The sequence below is a fragment of the Triticum dicoccoides genome, chromosome 1B (genome assembly GCF_002162155.2).
Source record: "Triticum dicoccoides isolate Atlit2015 ecotype Zavitan chromosome 1B, WEW_v2.0, whole genome shotgun sequence".
Classification (NCBI taxonomy): domain Eukaryota; kingdom Viridiplantae; phylum Streptophyta; class Magnoliopsida; order Poales; family Poaceae; genus Triticum; species Triticum dicoccoides.
In genome coordinates, this window is record NC_041381.1 from 522,718,086 (window position 1) to 522,729,993 (window position 11,908).

Sequence of the window (11,908 nt, forward strand, 5' to 3'; positions counted from 1 at the left end):
CGCCGCCGCACTGCCGCGCCCGCCGTCAAGCGGGGCACCCCAGCCCGCCGGCCTCGGCCCACCCCGAGCCCAACGCGAGAGGGGACAGGAGCTCCCCGCCGCCGCCGGCGACGACCAGGCTTCGCCTGGCCGCGCCCTCTGGCGGCGGCGAGGGGAGAGGGGAAGAGGGAGGGGGAACCCGACCGGCGGCGGCTAGGGTTTCCTCCCGGTCGCGCGCGGGGCGACCCGGGAGGGGAACCGAGTCGGACTCATTCACTGCTGACTTTTTTTGACCATTTTTCTTTATGGGCTCTAGCGCATAATTGCAAACCAGACCACTGTGATAGTTCACTCTAGTTTCCTGACTTGGAATTTGCCAAATTTTTAGCTCAGGTATTGAGGGAGGAAGTACATCTAGAGCTTCCTGTTTCAAAGTTCAACCAAGATGTTCCCACATTTGACATACTGGATACCACTAGATCCATATAACATCTTGCTGTAACATTCGCAGATATATAAATAGTTAACAAACGGCTAGCATTGGTGCACATCATCTATTTTTGCAATAGATGCCCCTGCCCCCCAAAATTGTCATGCACATGCATTGGAAAGAAAAAGAAGGCACATCCAATCCATTAACCCAACATGACATAATTTCGTAAGCTGGTGTTAACAACAACAAGAGTCTTATTCATATGAGTCAAGATTCTGAAAAGCCATTAATAACTAAATCTAGTTATGTTAAAACAAGCGACCATTTGGATAGTTAGGATAGCACTTAGTGAAACAAGCTTTATGTGTTTAGTCACTAAATATACCATAACAAAAAACACTCTAGTTTTACTAAAGTTTGAGAACAAACAAATGCAAATTCAGTTACCACTCTACTCACATTTCACGAACACAGTAGCGAGCCATACCATCGATTTAAATCAAGGTATGCACACAATGCATATCAACCAATTGTCTTCCTCACCTCACTTGCATGAATCTCATATGTCAGATGTAAATGCATCTAACATTAGGGGCTTTCTACTTCACCATGTGATCGTAATGTCTAACTAATATTATGTAAAAAGGAAAGAAATGGAAATATCAGAGCAACAAGGTGAGCATCTCACCTGCAGCAAGATGCCGCTAGGCACAACAAAGCTAAACTGGTAGCAGTTCCGGATGTCTTCAAATAACACGTCAAGCTTGTACCTCTGGGAATCATGATTCAGGTACATGTCTATGCGCCGCTTCCCTGGGTTGACTTCTACACAGATACTATCCCAAGAATTAGTCGCCTCAATTTGCGCTCGGCGACGCGGTTGCCTAGCCTAATGCATCTGAAAGTGAATTAGGTCATCATCTTGGAGACAAATGGTGACTGGACAATATAGGTAGTTATCACTTGAGTCCTTCCCGTTTGTAGCCTTCCATACTGTCTTTACGTCAGTTCTTACCCTCCCCGAAAGATCTAAGCAAGGGCACTGATCACTTCTACTAAATGTTGCTTTTGCAAATATTTCACTCACAACTTTGTCAGCCCTCTCTTATGCATTTTCTCCGAAAACATGCATTTGAGATCCAAGACAGAACCACCAAAGCCCCCCATTTCCTTTGGTGGGCAAGGTATGCCATCATCACTAATGTAGAGGTTTGCTCTTCACAATTGTAGAGGGCAAGGTTTGCTAACATCAGTAGGGGAGTTTATCTTCCTCCTCAAAGGGACACTACGATTCTCACCTTTTGAACGAAAATTCTTGCTGAAAATATAGTCCTTTTCTCTATTCTCATATTGCACGCTCTCCACCTCTTCTCCGGGGATCTAACCTTTACGAAGCTCCCGACAGTAGATGAGGCACGCCACTAGGGCTTGCGAGGGAGGCAAAGTGTGTCTCCTGATCTGACCCTAGTGCGACAAGGTTTCCCTGTCGGATATGGGCACCTGAGGTGCCACCCAAAGAGGTAATACAAGGGGGCAACCACACGGCGATGCGAATCACCTCCACTTCTGTGGACATGTGCGGGGTGCGAGCAGTTGTGCGACATGTGGCGCTGCGCGCTGCGGCGAGGCCAGCGGTGGCATGAGGGCCCTCGGGGCTCGCGACGTCTGCACGATAGTAATTTTGCAACATCCAATTGAACTTGTAGTAATTTTGCATATAGTGCAATGAGTATTGATCACAAGATTGCTAATTTGCTATCCCCCTCCATTCCTCCCCTGACAAATCTCTTTGACTCGCTTGTGTGTAAAACACACAAATCCGACTATCATGGAGTTTTATAGAGGATGGGGAGTTTTATAGAGGATGGAAACGTGGAAGAATCACCACGCCAAGAGGCGCTAGGCTTGCATGATGATGGATTTGGGAGAGGAGAATTATTGGGATTGGAGAAGTTCATTTAATACTTTGATCCCAACTTCACTCTCCTGTATTGTGACTCTTTTTCCTGCTATGAGCCTCCTGCTGGATGAAGTGTGCAAAGGTTCATAGCATGTAAACTCTAACTTGCTCATTTTCTCGGAAATCCTTCTTGAAATACGAATTGGTATTTCTTCAAGAGCTTTAAACAGATCAGCATTAACATGTTTGGCAACTATCTTCCCCATGTGAAGAAGAGAATTGGGATGAAAAATAACTTCAAAAGGCACTGAGCAGTTACTCGGTCAGTCAACAAGGGAAACCAACGATGAGCCAACAGATTCCATTAATCATATGGCCAATTCCCTCAATTCTCCTGCCAAAGGTAAGCTGTCGACAATAAATGACACTGGTGCACATCCCTCAAGTATGAGGGTGAGAGTTGTGTTGGAAATTCGCCCTTAGGATCGATCACGTCAAATCACAAGAACACACGTGCACAAAAATCTGATAACCAAGGGTCCTTGTTGTGCTGTTATTTCCTCTTTATTTCTTTTCTCCTTTTTCTCTCGGTTTTACAAAACTCATAGCGTGATGTGCATACATATGTATAGGAAAACTCTTCTTTTCAACCGGTTGATTTCTCGTCTCCTTAATTCGCCTTCGACTTGCGCCACGTGTCCAAGCGGGACCGCCAAACCACTTCTCTCTTCCTTATCTTCTCGGCTGCACCGCTACATGCGCTCAATCCCCTCTGCTGGCTCCCGTTCTCTCTCCCTTTTATCTCCAACCAACTCCGCCACCAGCCAGCTAGTGCTCCCACGCCCGTCCAACCACCACTAGTCGGCGGCTTTTTCTTGTTGCAGGCACTCCGCGAGCTGCAACCTGTAGATGGGGTGCGACGCCGCCTGGGTCATCAGTGCTGCGATGCCGGCAGGGATGCAGCAGTCGGCATCTCGCAGTTGAGGCGTTGTCGTCCAGTGCGGCAGAGCATCGATGGCGCCGCGGTGGGGCCACCTGACCCGCTGCGGTGCAGTATCCACCGTGTTGTATGCCGGATGGGGCGTGACGTCGTCAGGTCACCGGTGGTGCGGTGCTGGCGGGGCTGCAGCAGCCGGTGAAGCAAAGGGGGCACGCCGGCGTTGTGATGAAGCATTGCCGGGGGCTGCCAGAACTGCAGTGAAGCGCGCGAGGGTGGTTGAAGCTCGTCGGCGCTGCAGTGAAGCATCGTCGGGGGCCGCGGAGCTACAGTTGCTTCCGCGCAGGTTGCAATGAAGCGCCACCGGAGTTGCAGTGAAGCCCGTCGGAGTTGCATTGAAGCGTCGGGGAGGCCGTTGAAGCTCGTCGGCGTTGCAATGAAGCTCTCGCTGAAGTTGCAATGAAGCTTCGTGCGGCGGCGACGAGCCCTGTGTTGCCATGGAGCAACCCCGGTGGCTCATGGTGCTGCGATGCATCAGTCACTGACAGCTCGCGGAGCTGCGTGCGCTCGTCGGCGTAGGTGTGATGGCAGGTGCGTCGATGCTGCAGTCAATGGTTTCCTTTCCCATTGTCGTCGTTGCTGAAGAGGCGGGTGTCGCAGCAGCCGATGGCCCTGTGGATGCAAGATGAGAGGAGAAGGAGGACGTGGGGGCTGAGTTGCTCTGATCGGACGGGTCAGATGCGTCTAATCGAGCGGCTGGCAAGGCGGATGATTTCCTAGAGGTCAAATCATCCGGCTTATCTGTAGGAGTCGCCATATATATGCACAGCCGAGCGAACCCCACTCCCCCTCCCGCACTGCCACCCGCGAGGCGGTCTGGGCGGGCACCCCGATCTCCTCCGCTCGGCCCCCTCTCCCTCCCTACTCCTCCTCGCCGCTGCCGGAGGGTGCGGTCGGGCGAAGCCCGGTTTGCGCAAGCGGCGGCGGGGCTTCCTTCGTCCCCGCGCGCGGGTGGTCAGGCGCGACCAGATCCGCCGGGCCTGGGCGCCGGACTGGTTGGTGGGTGCGGCGGCGCGGCATGCCGTGGAGTGGTCGGCGACGAGCTCCTGGCGACGGTGCGGCGGGCGTCATGGGGGTGGTTCTCGCTTCTTGTTGGGCTGCCCTTCTCTGCTGATGGCGGTGATGCGGCCAGCGTCGGCGACGGGTGGAGAGGGTCGTGGGGGCGCGGGATGCGGGCGGCCCCCTGCCGTGACCTGCGTCAGGTGGTGGGGGCGGCGCTGCAAGAGGTGGCTCCGGCGACGGTTCCTGGCGGCGGGGCGTTCCGGCGTCACGCCGGTGGTGCGGGTCAGGGCGCTGGCCCCTCTGGAGGCCTTCTTCGGTGGCGGGTGCGATCGATCCGGCGGACCTCGCCGGTGGACGGGTGGCTGCATCTTCCTCGCGTGGCCGTGCTAGGGCGTCAGGGGTGACGTAGGGGAGGCTGCTGGAGGGACGGGTAGACCTACTACCTGTCACCGGTGCAGGGGTGCGCCGGTCCGGACGAGCTCCGCTCCCCTCCCCTTTTGCAGACCGGTGTCCGAGGTGGGACGGTCACCGGCGGTACTGTTGGTGCTTGGGTTCTGCTGATCGACTCAAAGCCCGTCCCTTTATTGGTCTTCGGAGTGTCTGGATGCAGGGCGGCGGCCTTGGTGGCGGGAGCTGCGGGCTCGTGGGCGGAGCTCATGGCTCGGGTGCGGGCGGCTCACTGTCATGGTCGCGTGGGCAGCATGGGGGCGGGCTCTCGACGTTCTATGGTGGTGGTGCGGCCGGCGCTCTCGTGTTGGGCTGTCCGCCAGGCGGAGGCGGAGGGTGGTGGCCGGGGTGAAAACCTCGTCTGGCTCCAGACCAATGGCGGCGGCGTCCATGCGTTGTTCCCTTCTTGAAGGCTCCATTGCCGTGGCCCTGCGTCCTTCGTGTTACTCCAGGTGAAAACCTCGATTCCGTGGATCGGGCGGTGGCGGCTCTACGGTGTCGTTTCTTTCCTGGAAGCACCGCTTTAGAGGCCCTGGTTCGTCGAGTGTCGGCTTCGTCCCCTCGCGGTGACTCGTTCACGGAGGAGAGCTCCTTAGATTCTTAGATATGCTCTATCTGTCTACTAGTTGTCTGCTTTGGAGCTTTTGGAGTAGTGTTGTTGTACGTCAGCTCCCTTGTATCTGCCTTGGGTGTGTGTGGTGTCGGGTGGTTTGCGGTATGTATGTTAATCGTGCTTTATATATAAAGCGGGCGAAAGCCTTTTTCGATATATGCACAGCCAGCCGACCAAGCATACTAACCTAAACCTATACGGACTCCAACTCCACATGGACAACTACTACTACAGTACTACTAAACAGACTGTGACTCAAACTAGTACACGGCGTGCAAACCAGCCACACCTCACGTTCATCCAAACTTACTATTTACTCACCCGGCCAGCTTGATCACTATTAAGCTTAATCAAGCCAGCAAACCAAACATTGTTTGGATTAAGTTAACAAGTTGAACACTTCCCGAAAGAGTGGTTAGGTGTAAAATCTAGTGGTCTGACCCAGGTAAACTTCCCATCCTCCCTGCATGCATGAAAGCGGTCATCCGAGAACCTTGAATAAACTGCAAGCTCAGAAATTGTAGTGCATTTTCTTGGTGCATACATGAACTGAAACAACATTAAATTGACATTACTCAAGATGATATATATTTTTACCAGCTTCAGAATTATAGAATGAATCATAAGAGTGTTGCGCCTGACCAAGTAATCCTCTAAGAAGTATGGCAAGCAGTAAATTTAGAGAAGTATCGGTGATTTGTATTCATCAAATAAGCTTCAAATCCGTATCACCCTAATTAGAAACCACCAACTGAGATATATATAGGAGTGTAAATAAAAATAGCAGAGCTATCCATCTTATTTTGTGGGCTCTAGTGCATAATTGCAAACCAGACCATTGTGATAGTTCACTCTAGTTTCCTGACTAGAATGTGCCAATTTTTTTAACTCACGCAAGTATTGAGGAAGTACATCTAGAGCTTCCTAAGTTCAACCAAGATGTTCCCACATTTGACATACTGGATACCACTAGATCGATATAACATCTTGCTTATATCTTGCTGTAACATTTGCCGATATATAAATAGTTAACAAACTACTAGACTGGCGCACAACATCTATTTTTGCACTAAATGCCCCTGCCCCAAAAAATTGTCCAGCACATGCATTTGGAAAGAAAAAGAAGGCACATCCTATCCATTAACCCAACATGACATTTTTTCGTAAACTGTTGTTAACAAAAGCAAGAGTCTTATTCGTACGAGTCAAGATTCTGAAAACCCATTAACTAAATCTAATTATGTCTAGAAACAAGCGACCATTTGGATAGTTAAGATAGCACTTAGTGAAACAAGCTTTATGTGTTTTGGCTCTAAATATACCATAACAAAAAATAATTTAGTTTTACTAAAGTTTTGAGAACAAACAAATGCAAATTCAGTTACCACTCTACTCACATTTCATGAAGTCCAGTAATGAACCATACCACCGAGTTAAATCAAGGTATGCACACAATGCATATCAAACCTCTTGTCTGGCTTACTTCACTTGCATGAATCTAATATGTAACATATAAATGCATCTAACATTTGGGGCTTTCTACCTCGCCATGTAACCGCAACGTCTGACTAATATTATGTTAAAAAGGGTAAAATAGAAGTATCAGAGCAACACGGTGAGCAACTCACCTGCAGCAAGATGCCGCTGGCCCCATCAAAGCTGCACTTGTAGCAGTTGCTGATGTCCTCAAAGAACACCTCAAGCTTGTACCTCTGGGAGTCATGATTCAGGTACAGTTCTATGAGCCGCTTACCCTGGATGACTTCTACGCGAATGCTGTCCCAAGAATTAGCCACCTCGAATTTGCCCTCAGCGACGCAGTTGCCTACAAAGAGGCGTGCATCGGCTGTGCGGAGAGAAACGTCGGGCACGTGGGGAAGAAGGTCCTCCGGGGCAGGGGAAACGGAGAGGAGGGAGCCGAGGAAGCGGGGTAGGCAAGCGGAGGAGGCGAGTTTGGCGGCAAGGGTTGCAGTGGCAATGGAATCGAACTGAACGGCGCCATTTCCTCGACTTAGCTAGCCGCATCGGGCTGCGGCGATCTTGCAGGCGTACGCTTCGCCAGCAGCGGCAACGGCGGAATTGAAGAAGGTTAGAAGCTCCCTATTGATGGCGGAGGGTGGGATATTAGAGACTCACACCGTGGCCGTGGAGGCGCACGCCAACACTGCCAGTAGCCATTGCTAAGGAACTGCGAGGAGCTGAGTAAAGCTCTCAATGGCAATGTACTTTTCATTCACCACATTTGCGCTTCTCGTGCTGCCATCATTCTCCACTTCAAACTTGGACTGTACATGATCATTTTTCTTTTTTTTTTTACTGGCAATGAAAGTTCATATCTCCAGATTAGAATATATACCTTAAATTGCTCCTTTCCTGTTTGAAACAGCGGGTTCAGTTGCCTTGCTCTTTCCCTTGTGCAACTTATCAAGCCAAGTTTTCTTTCTCTTCGAATTTTTGGATTGACCAGGTTGCACAACACTAACTAATATTGTAGATGCAAATTTCAAAGAACTACCACTAGTGAAAAAATTACTACAACTTGCACAACCATGTATTGTACTTCTGAATATCTGGTGTGTGATCTGAACTTGCACAACCATGTATTTAATCTGGTGTGTGTGTGATGTGAACTAGTGAAAGAATTACTACGACGCGCATTGGACCCCCGACCCCCCGAGCCGCTCCCGCGAGCGTCCTCGGGGGAAACCCTAGCGCGCCGCCGCACGTCCTCCCTCGTCGACCTCTCCCCCCGCCGCCACCGCACAGCGCCACCGGGCAAAGTCCGGCCGGCGTTGGTGGCGGCGGGGATCTTTTCCCTCTCCTCGCGGTTGGCGTCTGGCGCGGGGCTGTGCGGGGCCCAGCGGCGCGGCAACGGGCATGCTGGGTGGCGGCGGTGCAGCAGTGGCTTGGGGCCCCTTCGACGCGTGGCGGCTGCGGCTTCTTTGGCGGTGACGCGCGCGCCGGCCCCGTCTAGATCTGACGGATTTGGCTCCGGTGGCCCGACATGCGGCGGGGGCAGCGTGCTGCTTGGGTCACGGGCGTCTGGCTCCGGCATGGCCGGTGTCTGGCGAAGCTGGAGGCGTCGCGGCGGCGGTGGTTGGTGCTTGTCCAGGCGGGCGGGTGGCCGCGGCCTCGCATGCTCGGCCCTGTGATGGCGCGGGCGGTGGGCGGCTTGGGCCGCGGGCGGCCGCCCTGCAACGGTAGGTGGTGGCGGCAGCATGGTGGTGGTGGTGGTTCGTGCTGGTGGTGGCGCTGGCGGCGGTGTGGGCTTCGTCCGCCCTTGCGTCCGGCGGCCGTTGGCGGCGAGGGTGGTGGCGCTGGCTCGGGGCTGCCCCTCAGGGCCCCAACATGGATGTGGGCTGCCACGGCGTGGTGGTGGCCCATCGCGGTGGTCTGGGTCGTTTCATGGCAGCGGCTGGACTTCTTCGGCGTCTGCTTGTCGGTGAGCGCCCTTGACGTCCTTCGATTCATTTCCCCGTCGTTCGGGCGCTACCTTTGTAGGAGGGTTGGCCCTCTCCCAGCGACGGCCCATCGCTCGTCTCGCGCCCGGCAGCAGGACCGGACTCGTCTCGCGCCCAGCAGCAGGACCGAGCTCGTCTCGTGCCCGTCTCGCGCCCGGCAGCAGGGCCTGACTCGTCTCGTGCTCGGCGGCAGGACCGAGCTTGTCTCGCGCCCGGCGGCAGGACGGGTCGATGGTGGCCAGTTTTGGCCGGCCTATTGGGTCTCGACACTGGGGACAGCCCAGCGGTGCGAAAGGCAGTTCCTTTCCACTCGTCTTTTTGGTTGGGGTAGCGGTGGGTGGCGGGTGAGGTGGCATCAAGGTCCTGGATGCCGGGGCGGCGACCCTGGTGGTATTGTTGCGGTGCTCTTGGGCAAAGCCCGTGGCTTGGTGCTGCCTGGTGGCCATGGCCGTGTGGGCGGCGTGGTGTGATGTTCGGTGGCGGTGAATATTGGCCGGGGTGAAAACATGTTCTATCTTCGGACGGACCGGCGGCGGCGAAACACGTTCCCTTCTTGAAGGCATTGTCGTGGCTCTCAGTGCCCGTCGTGTTGCTCTAGGGGAAACTCTGATCTTTGGGTCGGGCGGTGGCGGCACTTCGGTGTCATAACCTTCCTATAGGCACCGCCTTGAGCGCACGGTTCGTCGTATGTAGCTTCTTCTCTTCGCGGTGGCGTGTTCACGGTTGAGGCCCCCGGTTGCTAATGTAGTGCTAGGGGTGGTGTTGCTGCGCTCAACGCTTATGTATCCTGCCTTGGGTGTGTGCGTGTGTTCTGATGGCATGCGTTGTATCGGGTTGTTGATGATCTTTGCTTTATATATAAAGCGGGACGAAAGAAGAATTACTACAACTTGCACTTGAAAGAATTATATGTGTGGTCTGAACTTGTGAATATCTAGCTGTATAGTATATAATGTATGGCATAACTTTGTTCCCAACTCTGTATTGTACTGTACTTAAATTACAAAGTGCCTCATCCCTACTTCTGAACATTTAGGCGCAGTTGCTCGCGCAGGCGTGTGTGTGATCTGAATGCATGAACGCTGTAGTAAAATCACTGAACTTTGAGCTTGGCTGGTGCAAGGACTACGAGGGACAGGGTTGCAATACTTCAACAAAAAATACTAAATAAGATCTGAGTACATAACTGCACAAGAACTAGGATCGGTTAGCACTCGTTAATGGGCTGCGCCTGAGTGGCCGACACAGTAACCATGTGGTCTCGTCATTCTGACATCACATGTTTTTCCTTTTTGATTATATTTTGAAAACAAATACACATACATATATTTTAAAAAAAGTTAATATTTTGAGAAGTCTGCGCCCGAGTGGCAGGGGCGTGCCGTCTATCGCTTGCAGGGAGCCAGTGCTGGGCTTGGCACAGTAACCATGTGGCCTTGTCATTCTGACATCACACATGTTTTTCCCTTTTTGTTTATATTGTGAAAAGCAATACAATTAGTTAAAATTTTGAGAAGTGTTCATCGCACATTTCAATGCAGTGTAACAAAATGTTCGGTCAACTTAAAAAAATGTTTTTACCATTTTAAAAAATATGTATATGGCACTGATTTAAAAAAATGTACATGACATTTCTTTAAAATCTGATAAAATAAAAAAATGACCGTGTAATTCAAAATATGTAATTTACATTTTAAAAATGTTCATGCATTTCAAATAAAGTGTTTGTGATTTAAAAAAATGTTTAGCCAATGTGTAAAAATGTTCTAATAGTTAAAAAATAATGTTTTGTATCATAAAAAAAATGTTTCAACATGTATAAAAAAATGGTCAAAACAAGTATTTGAAAAAAAAATCATGTATTTCAAAATTTTAAATGTATACAAGAAAAGGTTTGGATGTATACGAAGAATGTACAATATGAATAAAAAGGTAGACATCATAACATATATTTGAAAGAATATTAATCATGTATTAGAAAATGTTAAACATGTATAAAGAGTGTTTCTAATATATACGAAAAATGTACAATGTTTATGAAAAAATATGTATATGTTGGAAAAAGGAAACGAAAGATAAAAAGAAACCATAGAAAGATGGAATCACGCTTGGTATATTGTTGGGAAGACCCAATAGCCGCCGTGCTGTTGGTAAGTGCTTATAGGAATCCCATTGTTAGAACCATGCAAGAAATGAGGCCTTCTTAGGGCACTTTGCTCTCTGGACCATCTGATCGTGTGTCCAAAGTACTTTCAGCTGTTCGATTTCTTGATGAGATCCTGGCCGTTGGATCGAGAGTGATGTGACAATCAATGAATAATGTTGCTCATTTCTTACTTCGGGATATTGGTCCTATCTCCTTGACTGGTGGGTCACGTGGTCGGGGTGCGACCGATGCTTGTTCTTATGGGCGCAGGGGTCGTGGCCCCACCTGTAGATTTGGGTGCCCGTCGAGGGTATTTGTGGGATTTCATGTGGTCTAACGCCACGTGGCTTTTTCCAATTCGTTGGTACCTCACCAATTAGTGAGGTAGCCGCGGCCGCATTGTCCTCCACTTCTCTCCTCACGCTTCCCCTCCACTCCCCACTCCCCTAACCCTGGCCCTTCCTCTATGCTGATGCTGCCGCCGATTCTCTCCTCAGATCCTGGCCAACTCCGGCCGCCTTCCCCTCAGCTGGCCAACTCCGGCCGCCTCCCCCTCAGCTGCCTATTGGCGCAAGCTCGCCTTGGTCTTGGTCCCCACATCCTCCACGCTCGGCATGAGTGCGGGTTGCTGGCGCACCATGTTAGGTTGATCTCCTCCCGTTCGAGCCCAACGCCTCTAAAGGGCCCTTGCCTCACGCCCTGATTGGGGGCGCCCAACCAAACTATGGTTAGTGGGCCCCTGTCGTCGCGCCAACCCTAGATCGATAGGGATGTTGGTGGGGGCTGCGGCGCACGGTTGAATCTCGTATCGTGTGCTGCCGGCTCCCCCACCCCTTTATATGGCGCGGCGACAAGGGCCCACCAACCATAGTTTGATTGGGCGCCCCCGATCAGGGCGCGAGGCAAGGGCCCATTAGAGCCGTTGGGCTC

The 11,908-nt window shown here is 51.6% G+C and overlaps 1 pseudogene; it reads right to left on the reverse strand.

Moving 5' to 3' along the window:
• LOC119350546 overlaps nt 1-8,755 on the reverse strand; it is a 14,775-nt pseudogene extending 6,020 nt beyond the window's left edge.
• Between the last annotated feature and the right edge of the window lie 3,153 nt (nt 8,756-11,908).